The sequence below is a fragment of the Helianthus annuus genome, chromosome 17 (assembly GCF_002127325.2).
Source record: "Helianthus annuus cultivar XRQ/B chromosome 17, HanXRQr2.0-SUNRISE, whole genome shotgun sequence".
Lineage (NCBI taxonomy): Eukaryota > Viridiplantae > Streptophyta > Magnoliopsida > Asterales > Asteraceae > Helianthus > Helianthus annuus.
This window is the reverse complement of record NC_035449.2, coordinates 192,022,019-192,033,736: the sequence shown is the minus strand read 5'-3', so window position 1 is coordinate 192,033,736 and position 11,718 is coordinate 192,022,019. Positions and strand designations below refer to the sequence as shown.

Below are 11,718 nucleotides of genomic sequence, written 5' to 3'. Positions count from 1 at the left end.
TTCTTTCATTGAAATCCTGACTTCTGCATATAATGAATTGACTTTCGCGTTTCGATTTCCCCTAATGATTTCTTTCATAGTAGCGAATATTGATCTATTTCATTTCTTGGTAAAATCCACACGTTACACATGCGCTGTTTGTTGCGCATGTGGTTCGTTTGAGTTATGAAGACCATAGGAGGGCTTCATTCCAATTTGTTGTTTTATCAAAAGCTCAAATCTCGTTTTGCTATGCTTGATCTTCGCATTGTAAACCGCATTTTTGCAAAACGATAATTCTTTAATAATGAATCAATGAATTTCAATTTCCTGAAAAACTCGATTTCCTTTTTATAGTATACATGTTTTTTTTGTGACCATGTCAGAACTTTCTTGGACTCGTTTTGTTTACACCAAGTTCAACTGTTTAAACTTGCTCGCATTACGTATTCAATTCAAAGGTCCCATATGATGGATTGCAGCTATCATATTCAAAATAGTACCAACAAGCACTTCATTTGTTTTGAATCATAACATGCTTGCTTGGTTTTCGACTTCATTAAATTGATCCTTTGATCACGATCACCTTGTGGTGACGTTTTCACAAGTTTAAAGCTTGCGCTAATCTCGTTGTTCGCACAATGTTCGGATTTAATTATTTAATTAATTATTGTGTATTGATATTAAATCCGTTTGTTCGATCTATGTATTATCAGTCTTAATGCAATTGTGTGTTAAGATAATGGTACCCCAATTCGTGTTAAATATTCCGGTGTACCTCTTAACGGTTCTTTCACCATCGAGCGAACATTTCATGATATTCATTGCCTTTCCTCTTCGCTCAAAAATACTGTTTATTCGTTCCATTTTCAGTTATAGATCCTATGAAAATTATTTGAAACAAATATTCAGATTTATTTTATGAACCCTTCGCTTAATTTCAAACACGGTGATACTTGTTCGATCACTTCTATTATTGCCTTGTTTCAATCACTACAACACCTTGTGGTGTTGGTATGAACTTGCAACTTATGCTAAATTACTATCAGTCGTTTCATGCGGAACTATTTATGCTTTTCGTTTGCACACATTATATACGGATTTAATTGTACTGAATTCGCTTTATTGGTTTATCCTATAAAAGCAATCTTAACACAATCGTGTGTTAAGATAATGATACACAAATTCATATCATATTTCAGTGTATCTCTTAATAATTCTTACATCATCAATCGAGCATTTCGTAATCTTTATTGCTTTATCATCTTTGATCGAAGAACATTATTCAATTGTTTCATTTTCAATCAGGAAATCCTACTAGAAATATTCGGATTTACTTCGTTAAACTTTCATTTCAAACTCAGTGAACTCGTCTGGTCACCGCTATTATTATTTCGATCACTACGACACCTTGTGGTGGCATTTTCTTTAATTTGAAACTTGAGCTAATCTCATTTTCACACCTGATGTACGAATTTATTTTATGTTGGTTCATTGTCTTAAACAATCTTAATACAATTATGTGTTAAGATAAAAGTACACAAAATTGTATCATATTCCTGTGTACCTCTAAAGTTTCTTTCATCATTGATCGAAAATTTTATGATATTCATTTGGTCTTATCATCATCAATTGAAAATCCTATTCGAAAGTAATATCCAAAATTTTATTTCAAAAAGCTTTCAGTTGATTATAAAAACGGTGAAAATTGTTCGGTCACCGCAATTATTGAACTATTTCGATCCTTACGACACCTTGCGGTATCGGTATAAACTTGTAGCTTGCGCTAATCATTATCATACGAATTATTCAAAACCACGTATGTCTTTCGTTTAACTCATCCTTGATAATAGTTTTAATACAAACTATGTGTTAAGACAATGATACACTAAACTCTGTTGTATTTCGGTGTATCCTTGCAATTTACTCATCTCAACCCATTGATTTTCTCATCTATTCGATGATTAACAAATCATTTTCGTACTTCTATTTTATTCAAACTTGTTGATTCTGAATCTTCATCAGTTGACAATCAAAGTGAATTTTCTGTTGATAGTAAATTCTATTGTTTCTGAAAATCATTCCCAAAAACATTCACATCCATTGATCTTGTATCTTTTGGCTTGAACCTAATTACCTTGGAAACAATATCAGTTCATTTGAACACCTCATCTTTTGAAAAATCCCGATTCACTTCCTTGAAACTCTTAGTTAAATTTCGAAAACGGTGAATTTATTCGGTCACCATACTTATTGAATTCTTACAGCACTTTGCAGTGTCTGTATAAATTTGTAGCCGTGCTAATAATAAACCCTCTTCATACTTCATTCATTTGATTCATCTTTTTTAATGGTCCTGATACAGTTATGTACTCAGATCATGATACACTAAAATTCTATTGTATTGTCGAGTGTATCCTTACCATTTAAGTAAACGATATTCATTTTCGGGTTGATCATTGACAAATCATTTTTCATACTTCTATTCACAAATAGAGATTTATTAATTCAGAACATCCCTCAATTGATCAAAGTAAGTTCTTTTCTGACATTGAATTCTATTGTTTCTATAAAAGTCAATTTATTTCAAAATTCATGCCTATCAAATATCTTTTGATTCATGAGACTTGGTCAAACTTGTTAATATTATTATTTCATCCCATTTGATCGAACATCAATTCCTGAAACTAAAGTTTTAAAACCATTTGAATTCCAACTATCCTATGATATTGATCTTTTGATTCCATCCCAGAAACCATGATATATTAAAAGAAGTAACGTAACCCCAAGAAGATATCATAGTCCAAATCTCGAGGACGAGATTTTTATTAAGGTGGGGAGGATGTAACAACTCTCACTAAAATTTATACTTAGTATGTTAATTATCTATTAAGGAAACCCTAAGTGAGAAACCCAAGTGATACTGCACAACTCCTAAAATTTTCATAACAATCAGAATCAGGATCAGGGCCCCTAAAACTCAGGGGGGTATTCCCTACTCGATGATTATCCACATATCTTGCTGTCTAATTCGAATTTATCAATTCTGTCGACTCAGCTAGCCTACCCATGAACGTGGCAACCCTATGGTGAAAGGTGTTCCGTCGCGCCACGCGAAGGAGACAGGTCTCCCTGTCGCGACACGCGGGGGAGACCATTTTCCAGCTATAAATAGTAGACTGTGGGACTTGAAATTCTGCGTTGGAACGACGTTAGAATTCAATTCGTACGTCGAGTTATAGCCGTTTTACTACAAAACACCCACAATCACGAATTCTGCTACGATACAGGGTATTAACTCGATCGCTGCTACGATTCAATATCCGACCGATTGAAACTATCCAACAGATGTTTAAGTGCTGCCCACATTAGGGTTATAATTTGTCATTCGTCGTGATTTCGACTTGAATGTTTGAGTGCTGCCCAACTCGGACTATACTCTGTCATTCGTTGTGAATTCGCTGGATGTTTAAGTATTGCACTTTGTCATTCGTTGTGAGGGTATTAATCTCGTGAGTTTATCGTAAATGCTGTATTAGTTAATTACCTAGTTTCGTGTACATTATCGCTTAAATTAGGTTATCAGTCTTACCAGTAGACTAAACTTTACCCCATACACTTACAATCAAAGTAGATGCTAATTCTTAGAAGAATTAACTCAGGAAGCTTGTTAAATCAATACTGCATGCTTATAATGAGAGTCATTCTCTTTTTATCAACTGTTTTACAAAACTCCAAATTATTTTTAAGGTTATAATTACAGGGATTAAGTCTTTGTAGTCACCAAGTTACAACCGGTATGTGGGGTTTTGTATACATTACTTGATAATCTTCACCATTGGGCAGCCAAGGGGTGATATGACCATAGTCACAGACATCATTGGACAATGAGAGGGCCAATGGGTCGAGTGACAAAATACCGTGGGTAGTTGGTTTGATATCAGAAACATTGTAATCGCTCTTAATACTGTAAATTATAACTAAATATTGTTTTAAACAAAAATGAATGATTCACTCAGTATTTCCCGCTGACAAAACCTTTTTAAAACGCGTTTCAGGTAATTACAGTAGATTGGAGTAAGAGATAGATACGGCACTGAAAGGCTTCAAGAAGTGGCTTATTTTATTAATTGAATCAAATTAAGAAATCTTGTTTTTATAAAATCAAATTTATTTATATTAAAGCTACCATTGTAAAACATGGGTTTTATCCCATCTATTTGATAAATAAAATCCGGTGTTTTTAAACACTCGTATTTTTCCTAACTCACGGTCCTGATGAAATTTCCGCTGCAATGTTTTTCAAAAATAAACCACCGGTACCACTGGGCTGCTCACGGCACCCGATTCCGTCCAGGGTGGGGTCGGGGGTCGTGACATGCGTTGCGGTAGTACGAGTATAACACTACAGACACGTGGTGTAGTTGTCAATAGAGATTAAAAAAAAGTAAATGTATTGAAGCTTTGGACTTTAAGATAACTTTAGGATTTTACCACGTGCGTTGCGGCAGCATCTATATAGTCCTAATAGCCAGGATGGTCGTAAAAATGAAGAAAATAACTTTATTAAAGTGTAGGGGGTGTAAACAAAAAGATACACTAAAATATAAATTGGTTTAAAAAAAGGAAAAAAACCACTAAATGACAACACAATTGTAGCAAAGTGGTGTTGTCATTTGATATGTATAATAATACGTGTGGTGTATGTGTATCACAAACGAACCGTAGATCTATCTTATTTTATCCGTTTCTTTTTAGTTTCAAATCCGATTTCCATCACTTGGTATAGTCTGTTTCGAGGGTGTGAAAGCATATTTGTAAGCGTTAATAAACTTCCTCTCGTGTGCACTTAATTGATGGTCATCTATGTTTACAAAACGACACGTATAGCTTCATCCTTTCTCGAAATGGTACAACCCTATCTCGAGGAAAATCTTTTCGCATTTTCTTATCGTCATGTATCATCCCGTTCAAATCAACTATATAATTCACTTGAAATAGAATATGTTGACTTGAACCAAAGTATGCATTATGCAACAACTATGTTTGTTCCATGTGAGATTTTTGCTTCTTAGTTCCTCCCCGTGAAATAGTTTTTGCTTCTCAACTCATTCCCATTTAACAAAATAATTTATCAAACATAACCGTTAGCATATAACCCCTTGAAAACAAAACATGATTTGAACCAGGGGTGGACCCATCCCAAGCCGTGGGTGGTTAGGTGCACCCCTTGAAAAAACAATTAGTGTTATTTTCTACGAAAATCCCGACCGCACCCCTTGAAAATTTTCAACCGCCTCCCTTAGGAAAAAAATTATGAATTTATAAAAAATGTAAACACTGATTTTTATTAATATATAAGTATATAACATAATTTATATAACTACTCTTTTCCACTTATTCACTTAACCTAACTAGTTTAATACCCGTCCGGTGGACGGGTTACGCAAACAGCGTAGCAAACAAAGATAATCCTATTCTTATAGTGCCAATTTTCTTTTTCTGTTGGTGACATGTACATTTACCATATAAAACAACTGTTGTATTCCTACAAATTAAATAAAACTACACATTTTTAAGACCATAATCCATAGTTTGATAACATACTTGATGCATAAAAAGGCTGCATAAAGGCAGGTAGGGTTCTAAGCGTCAACAATGAGCCGTCCATGTCCGATTGTGAATCCCCGTGTATCGTCTAGCATTCATGGTCCAGCAGGTGGCTTGGAAATTTTAACCCCGTGGTTATAGAACGATGTACCGTAACCTAAACTTTTATCCAGATAATGTTTTACTCATTTGATATTTGACCCATTTCAGATCCAGATCCACTCATTATATATATCCATAAATATTCAAACAGAAAATTTAAATGTAAAACTATGAGCACATGTCACAAAGCTATTTAAAGAAACAAAGGTGCAACGGAATACATATAATAAATATCAGTTCACTTCTGCTGCCAGGAGCTACACATAGGTGCTACACACGTCCACTGATAAATGAAAAACCGTAAAGCAAGTAAAATTTCCATGATTCTCCCTCTTATACATGTACATTTTAAATGCTCCTGTTCTGAATCCCACCATGATTCCAACCTTCTATAGCTTTATCTTGTACAATTCCAATCCCACCACGATTACCTAGCCACCGTTTTCAATCAGTCCAATCTTTGGTAACAAACATATATAAATTAGAACTCTAGTATGATTCCCCATAAACTTGATATATAAATATAACCAATAACATACCCAACACAATCCCTATCACAAAGTAACATTTTGAGTATAAATATAATTTACCTATAAATTTAGCATAGAAAATAACAAATCCGCGACTAAAGATGGTAATTTTGACCCCTTTACTAAAGATGGTAATTACCATTATTCTGACCCCTTACTAACATGGTAACCCTGACCCCTTTACTAAAGATGGTAATTTTGACCCATCCGCAAAAATGGTAATGTTGACCCGTTTACCAAAATGCTCATGTGACCCGGTCACCCAAAAATGATAATTTGAACCGGTTACTATAAATTGTAATCTTGACCCGTTTAAAAAAATCTTAATTTTTACCCATTTACAAACGCGGTACCTTGACCCGTTTACTAAAAGATGGTAAATTTGACCCGTTCTGTTGACTAAAAAGTGGTAACCGATAGAAGTTGGCCATCTTTTCTTACCCATCTTGTGTTCCTATCTTCCAACATTGGAGCACGTTTATGCTGCTCTCCAATCGCAGAAGCTACAAATTTAACCTAAAAACATTGAAAACTTAACAACAAAAATCATTAATTTAAACATCTTTTTAGATAAAGATTAAGAAGTTTAACCAAAAAACATGAAAAATGAACAAAAACCATTTAAGTAAACAACTTTTTAATCACAAATAAAGAGTACCAGCAAGATTTGAATGGCATTTGATAAAGCCAAAGTAGATGAAGTGCCTTTGCCACCACCCGACATATGTTATTCCAAAAGATATCTTATCAAGAATACTATATGCGAACTGATATCAATGTTATTCAGCTTACACCCAATAATATTTTTATTCCCTCATGAAATGATCAAACAGCATAATGATTCATGGGGAGTTTAAATGTGTGTTTCCAAAGTGTATGTGATGTTGGATAACAATCAAATAACTGAAATCATAACAGTTACTTCTTTTTTTGATTGTTTGACATTTTTTTTATTATGCAATGAGGTAAGTTGATAAATAAATAAAAACAATGGTTTAAAAGGGGTAAATAAGTCATTTTACTTTCTCCTTTGATTTTCAATTCTGGTGTGGCTGGGTATCAAAATGAAAATTTTGGGCCCTTGATAATCATAAGCGGAATATGTACTTTTTCAAACTGCACATCCAAACACTTCCAAAAGGAAAGACGAGAAAACATTGAATTAGCGGAGTAAATCTCACCTTTAACACTTGAAGAGCATTTGAAAAGGTTTCTTCAGCATCGTCTGCAAACTCCATGTAAATGGGGCATACTCCTTGATACAAAGCCAATTTCTGTTGTACCCTTTTACTGTTTATCAAAAGCACATTATAGAATATCAGAAAAAGAAAACAACAATAAAAACAAATCTGCAGAAAAAGAAAAAAATAATTCTACGTGTCTGATAGAGCTATGGGACTTACTCGTCTGTAAAGGCAAATATAGTGCCATTAGGCCGATAATGGCTCAGTAGGACAGCCATGTTATATATAACCAATAACATACCCAACACAATCCCTTTCAAAAAGTGACATTTTGAGTATAATTATAATTACCTATAAATTTGGCATAGAAAATAACAAATCCGCGACTAAATTTATCCTGATTTAGGAAGTATTTGGTGTTCCTACATTAAAAAATAAACTTTAGAGGTTAAACAAATTTGTCCTCAAAGCAGATGTAAAGCAGTAATTGACCATCTTACCCATGCCACTAGGTGCTCTTTGCTTCGGTTTCCTAGAGCGTATAAAGTTTTGGCCCCTTTTTCTTTTTTGTCTTCTGATCAATGCTCCCCATTATAGAGTGCATGCTGATCAATAAATGTTAAAAAAACCCATTAAACTTCCGGTGTGGCTAAACCTGTTTGACCCGTTTACTAAAATTATAATTTTGACCCGCGTGTTTACTAAATATGATATGTTTGACCCGTTTACTAAAATTATAATTTTGACCCACGTGTTTACTAAATATGATATGTTTGACCCGTTTACTAAAATTACAATTTTGACCCACGTGTTTACTAAATATGATATGTTTGACCCGTTTACTAAAATTATAATTTTGACTCGTTCACTAAAAATGGTAATTTGACTCGATTACTAAAAACAATGAATTTGACCCGTTTACTAAGAGAGACAATTTTGACATGTTTACTAAAATTATAATTTTGACCAGTTCACCAACAAATGGTATATTGACTCGTTTACTACAAAAAAAGAGTTTGACCTGATTACTAAAAAGGATGAGTTTGGCGCGTTTAATAAAGTATCTCCTTCTGAAGGTCGGTGGTTGTTGTGACGCAACAAAGAAATTTTAAAAGATGATCGATGATGAACGACTTACCAACTGGAGCTCCACATCATTTCTTTCGAGGTTTCAATTTGAGACCTAATTAACCAAACTCATGACTTTAATCTTTATCTGCAATCAAATTATCACAACTGTACAATTATAACTACTCGTATACATTTTGTACAACACAACCAATAAATAATGGTTATACATCTTTGCAATTGTGGAAAATCTACTCATAAGTTCAACAATTTTCAATTCACATTTCCTTTTTTTTAATCAAACTTTCAATATGTAAGTTCATTGAGGCATTAGGTCGAAATACCTGGATAAGGTTGTACGCTGAAGGAGAATCTAAAACCATACACATCCCAGTTGTTGACTTTTGACCATTCTTATTCTTGTTCGTCGACTCCAGTGCTCCAGCCCTTCAAATGAAGAAAAAAACAAAAATTGAAGTGAATAAAAGAAATAACAGTCAATCATTTCATGGTTAATTAAATATCTAATGATGATGAAACCCTTACTATTTATACGAGGAACAAAGCTCCGCCCGCAATCCTCCGGACTAAGATTGTACACGACGCCATGGGTTGGTGAGTTAAGAACTTAATTACCTTGAACCCATGGGTGGAACCCTAGATCAATTAAATCAACCCCTACTCACTCTGTAAATCATCGGAGGAATCTACTCTCTTGCTTTTTTATTTGGAGATGGAACCCAAAGATTTATGGGTGGGTGAGAAGCACAAATCGGCAGTTACAAGAGCATGGGGGAACCGTCGTCAAGGAAAACTCCACTTCATATTTCCTTCTTGCGCTCGTCATTCTATATTTAACCTCTTCAAACCCTAAAATTAGGGGAGAGTGGGCAGTTGAATTGGTGGTTTACCAGGATTGTAGGAGGCTCGAGTTGTGGAGGTCATGAGTGTAGCAAAACCACCAGCTTGAATTGTGGAGATAATGGGCATAAAAAGATGGTGGTAACCACCTGTTAGAAACTGTAAAGAACTGCTTTGAACTGCCATGACTGCAGTTATCTTTGTGAGTTTAAGTGGCTGAGATTTAATCTCAGCCAAATCCAATGGTGGATATTGACTTGAATGGTGGTTAGACTTAATGGGTTCCATACATATATATAATTAGACCATCAAAGCCTAACCTACAATTCATTTTTATTAACCCAATGTAACACCCCAAAAAGGGTTAACATGAAAATAGGTTAAATAACTAAAAGAATGAACTTAGTTAGTAAAAATATCACAAAAGCTAGTTAAAGGATGGAAAGTGCCAAATAAAAAACATGTAAACTCTATGGGGGTTAAACATGGCCAATGATAAAATAAAGGTATTAGAAGGGGAAAACCCAGAAACACACACATTGTGCGTGTCTGGGGATCGAACAAGGCAGAGAACAAGGGTGAAAACCCTTGTTTATCAAATTCAATCAATTGGGTAGGAGATTAGAAGAAAATCAACTGCATGAACTCAAATCTACACTCATCTAAACTCGATCTTTTAAAGAGGTAAGTCCAATTTCTCGAAATCATGATTTGTAGGAATTGGGTCATAACCCAATCTCGAGTTTATGCAAGAAATTGTGTAGATTGGAGTTAGGACTTCTCCACGGAACAGGAATCATGTTTGTATATGTGTGAATTTGATCATTTGAAAAGCTAATTGCATAACCCGTTTGATATGAAATATTAGAGATGTAGAATGGTGGAAAAATTAGTAGTGATCATGTGAAATTTGATATATGTGATGTTGTAGTACTTGAATCTTAAACAAATGAATGTAGGATAAAAGAATATTATGAACTTGATTGATTGTTGATGATTTTTGAAATGAATTAGTAGGAATTATGCTTTGAAAGCTTGTACTTAGTGTCTCACAAATGCGAAACCCACCAAGTGTTTGATGAAATGCTTGAGAGAATAAATATATGTTATTTGAGAGATGATGGAATGAAATTTTGTGGTACTAAATGAACGAATGAATGTGTTGATATAGGCGCGAAGGAAGAAGGTTCAAGTACTAGGAAATCGGAAGGCCCGCAAGATCGAGGTATGTTAATTTACACATACATTTTTAGCATGTTAAATTACGATTACTAATCTTTATTGTAACTCGTCATATATGCCAAAAATTGAGTAGTGGTAGTTTATGAAAGTTGAGAAGTAAGCAGTATGATCCGTTATGAACGAATGATGTGAAAGGAAGGTTTATGAATAAGGTTGCATCATAACCGGTTCATCTTAGTTGAACCGGTTAATGGAAAGTTAAGAAAGAATGTAATGAAGCTTTACTCGATCTGTCATGTACGGGTTGGGGTGCTTGCGAAAGAATGTAAGGATTTGTATTGTTCGTCATGAACGAACCGAATGGGAGTTATGTTATGAATGTTAATATCCGTTATTAACGGGTATGTAAAGAATGGAATGTAACTTTTCTATCGAGACGAGAATGTAGTGACCCGTTCAACGGGTAGTAAGCGTAAAGAAAAAGAACGTTGTAAAGGCAAGTAATATGTAGACTATTGGTTTAAAAATGGTTAACATGATTATGGATTAATTCTTTCCTTGGTGTTTGATGTAGGTAAAGCCTCAATTTAATCGGTTCGGCGACTTGGAACGAGCACCCATATGTAATTCCCCTACAAGCGCTTTCGCTACCTTTTGTAACAAAGTCATGGTCAAATGTATTTTGTTGTAGTTAGTTTCAAATATTAGTTAAACTTTGAAGTCTGACTTGTTTGGTCTTTTGAAATTTCTCTAGATGTCGGTAGTTATCTAAAACTATGTTTTCGATTTGTAAGTCTTTTGAAAGTGTTGTTAATTACTTGAAATTACGTTTGTCAAAACAGGGATTGTTCATATAGCAAACGGGTCATGCCGAATTTTTCTAAAAATAATTGTTGAATTTATTAAGTTCTAAAGTGAATGAAAATGGGGCGTTATAAGTTGGTATCAGAGCCAAGGTTTGAGGGATTCGAGCACAAGTAGTAGTGCTCGAACTCAAACTAACGGCTCGCTCGAAGGTGTGCTCGCTCCAAGATCGCGTTAAGGTAAAGATTTAAGTTTGTTGTAGATGCAAGTATTTATGATATGTTTATGATATAAATATTTAAGTTAATTATACGGGGAGTAATGTTGGGAGGTTAAACGGGAAGTTACAGCAACCGTATGGCTGAAACGGACTTAGAAAACGAATGAAAAACACCCAA

At 34.4% G+C, this 11,718-nt stretch overlaps 2 long non-coding RNA genes across 2 annotated transcripts; one reads left to right on the top strand and one right to left on the bottom strand.

Moving 5' to 3' along the window:
- Window positions 1–7,402: 7,402 nt before the first annotated feature.
- Window positions 7,403–7,707, bottom strand: LOC118488979. Its single transcript, XR_004885522.1, has 2 exons — window positions 7,625–7,707; window positions 7,403–7,511 (listed from the first exon to the last, which is right to left on the bottom strand). It is a non-coding gene; the product is annotated as an uncharacterized LOC118488979 (long non-coding RNA).
- A 2,162-nt stretch (window positions 7,708–9,869) lies between these two features.
- Window positions 9,870–11,375, top strand: LOC110925961. The gene is made up of 3 exons (XR_002584884.2): window positions 9,870–10,018; window positions 10,506–10,559; window positions 11,091–11,375. It is a non-coding gene; the product is annotated as an uncharacterized LOC110925961 (long non-coding RNA).
- The last annotated feature ends 343 nt before the right edge of the window (window positions 11,376–11,718 follow it).